We start from the raw sequence: 3,320 nt of genomic DNA, 5'->3' as shown, positions 1-3,320 counted from the left end.
TCCAGGCTGCCTGTGTATGGCTTCATGAGCCATGGCATTAAGGGGTAGGCTGGGTCCCCAAGGATAACTGTTGGCATTTCAACATCCCCAACAGTTATTTTCTGGTCCGGGAAGTAAGTCCCTTGCTGCAGCCGTTTAAACAGAGTAGTGTTCCTGAAGACGCGAGCATCATGAACCCTTCCCGGCCACCCCACGTTGATGTCGGTGAAACGTCCCTTGTGATCCACCAGTGCTTGCAGCACCATTGAAAAGTACCCCTTGCGGTTTACGTACTGGGTACCCTGGTGCTCCGGTGCCAAGATAGGGATGTGGGTTCCATCTATCGCCCCACCACAGTTAGGGAATCCCATTGCTGCAAAGCCATCCACTATGACCTGCACATCTCCCAGAGTCACTAGCTTGTGTAGCAGCACCTCAGTGATTGCTTTGGCTACTTGAATCACAGCAGCCCCCACAGTAGATTTGCCCACTCCAAATTGATTCCCGACTGACCGGTAGCTGTCTGGAGTTGCAAGCTTCCACAGGGCTATTGCCACTCGCTTCTCAACTGTGAGGGCTGCTCTCATCCTGGTATTCTGGCGCTTCAGGGCAGGGGAAAGCAAGTCACAAAGTTCCATGAAAGTGCCCTTACGCATGCGAAAGTTCCGCAGCCACTGGGAATCGTCCCACACCTGCAACACTATGCGGTCCCACCAGTCTGTGCTTGTTTCCCGGGCCCAGAATCGGCGTTCTATAACCTGCCCCATTAACAGCATGATCTCCAAAGCACCGGGTCCCGCGGTTCGATAGAATTCCATGTCTATATCCTCATCACTGTCATCGCCGCGCTGCTGTTGCCTGCTCCTCTCCGCCTGGTTTTCCAGGTTCTTGTTCAGCATAAACTGCACGATAAAGCGCGAGGTATTTACAATGTTCATGACTGCTGTCTTGAGCTGAGCGGGCTCCATGCTTGCCGTGGTATGGAGTCTGCAGTGTTCACCCAGGAAAAAAGGCGCGAAATGGTTGTCTGCCGTCCGTTGCTTTCATGCAGGGAGGGAGGGAGGGAGGGAGGGAGGGGTGAGGCTGTACCCAGAACCACCTGCGACAATGTTTTGGTCCCATCAGGCACTGGGATCTCAACCCACAATTCCAATGGGCAGGGGAGACTGCGGGAACTATGGGATAGCTACCCACAGTGCAACGCTCCAGAAATCGACGCTAGCCCCGGTACATGGACGCACACCGCCGAATTAATGTGCTTAGTGTGGCCGCATACAATCGAATTTATACAATCTGTTTCCCAAATTCGAATTATATAAATTCGGATTAATCCCGTAGTGTAGACGTACCCTTAGAGAGAGAGTTAAATGAGTCTGCTCTACAGCCTTAGTTAAAAGCCAGATGCCTTTTAGCTCATGCTGCAAAGGCTCATGCACTAAGCTCCAGAGGTCTCCGGTTCAATCCTGCCTGCGACAGATTGCTGTTACAATTGGGGGCTTGTCCGGGATACCTGGGTCAGTACCCCTCGCAAGCACATCTTGAGTTATCCATTAAATTGGGAAAAGCATTTTGTTATATATTGGTGGAAATTGCAGTTTGTATAATGGCTTTACACCTGTTAGAGGATTGATTGACCCTAAGAACTGTTTTCTGGTGACAGGGATACCAGAGGTGTTCAATGAGGGCTCAATATAATCTATTTTAAGGGCAGCCACTGAGTGTCTGAGTAAGTGCAAAATGTGGGGCACATGTTCATGAGGGAGGAGGGGGCTTTCGCAGTACTGTGTGAGCTGCCAGTAGCTGTGGACCTTTTACAGGTTCCAAGCGAGATAGCAGTGGAAGACGGTGCATGGAAGCTAATAGCCACTGGGAGCCAGTCCCCACCAGCTCCTGCCTCCGATGTAGAGTTTTTAAAGAAAATGTCGGCCTTCTTGGGGAAAGAGAGAAAGACTTTGGCTGACATTCCAGATCTGTTGGGCTTTGATCCAAGAGCCCCACGCCTGGGGGCTGCTCCCTCACCTGATGAGTGGGCAAAGACTTTGGGGCAAGCATTAGAAAAGGTCATGCAGCCCCACCCTGAATCAGGCCCCTATCGTAAACTAAGGTTATTTTCTGGGGGTCCCACCCCAATACCTGGGGAAGAAGGGTTTGAACCCTGGCTGGAACACACCACTGAAATGCTGCAGGAGTGGGTAGTATCTGATGCTGAAAAGAGAAGGCGTCTAGTAGAGTGCCTCAGGGGCCCAGCACTAGATGTAATTCACACTGTGAAGCTCAGGAATCCTGGGGTCAGGGTGAAGGACTGCCTAGAGGCCCTCGATTACACCTTTGGGAGAACTGAGGGCTCGGAGGATATTTATTGCAAGTTCCTTAATGCCAGACAACAAAAGGGTGAGAAGGTTTCTGCCTATATACAGAAGTTGGAGAAATTATTACAGAGAGTCATCATGAGGGGGGCAGTGGCTGTTGAGCAAATGGACCGGACTAGATTGGTTCAGATTGTGAGAGGAGTTCAGTATCAGAACCCAATCCTACTCCACCTTCGATTAAGGGAACGACAAGAAAATCCACCGAGTTACTCTCGGCTGATAAAAGAGGTCTGAGAGGAGGAGGAGATGCAGGCAGCTGGTGAGGTTTGGGAGGTTCAGTCACACCAGGCAACTGGCACAGCATCCATGCAAACACCCAAGGCACTGATGGTGAATCCCCAAGAGGAACTTACCCAACGAGTGCAGGTCCTGACACAGAAAGTGGCTGAACTAGAGAATACTATCGATCCAGCAAAGACTTCAAGGTACAAGGAACCCCCGGCTGCCATGCTCCAGAAGACTGCATTTAGAGCTACTGTCCCACCCAGGCAACAAGGGAGAGGACAGTCCTTCTTCTGCTACAAGTGTGGCCAAGGTGGACACACTGCTGCAAGGTGTCAGAATAAAGAGAATCCCACTCTAGTATATCAAAAGCTGAAGACCACTTGGGGAAATTCGGGAAATGACCACAGGGCTTGGGAAGGGAGACGCCTAGGCCCGCAGGAGTTGGAGGCTCCCCTGGAAAGAACCACACAGCCAGAATCCCACCAGGATTGATAGGACCTCGAGCAGAGGTCACTGTGAAGATTGAAGGGACAGAATGTAAAGCAGTGCTTGACACCGGGTCCAGGTGACTATCATATTTCAATCCTTCTACCAGCAGATGCTTAGGCCATCTGTCTATACAGCCCCTGACAGGACTTGGTCTGTGTGGCCTCAGCATGGATGAGTACCCATTGAGGGTATGTCATAGTGCACCTGGAATTTCCAGAGACGATCTCTGGGGTAAGACAAGAAGTGGACACTGCTGCC

The 3,320-nt window shown here is 51.1% G+C and overlaps 1 pseudogene; it reads left to right on the top strand.

The window, feature by feature from the left end:
* The first annotated feature begins 1,727 nt into the window (after positions 1-1,727).
* Positions 1,728-3,065, top strand: LOC115271167 (annotated as a pseudogene).
* The last annotated feature ends 255 nt before the right edge of the window (positions 3,066-3,320 follow it).

This window comes from Terrapene carolina, unplaced genomic scaffold (genome assembly GCF_002925995.2).
Source record: "Terrapene carolina triunguis isolate 2854851 unplaced genomic scaffold, T_m_triunguis-2.0 Scaffold67, whole genome shotgun sequence".
NCBI lineage: Eukaryota > Metazoa > Chordata > Testudines > Emydidae > Terrapene > Terrapene triunguis.
This window is presented reverse-complemented; position numbering and strand designations above follow the sequence as displayed.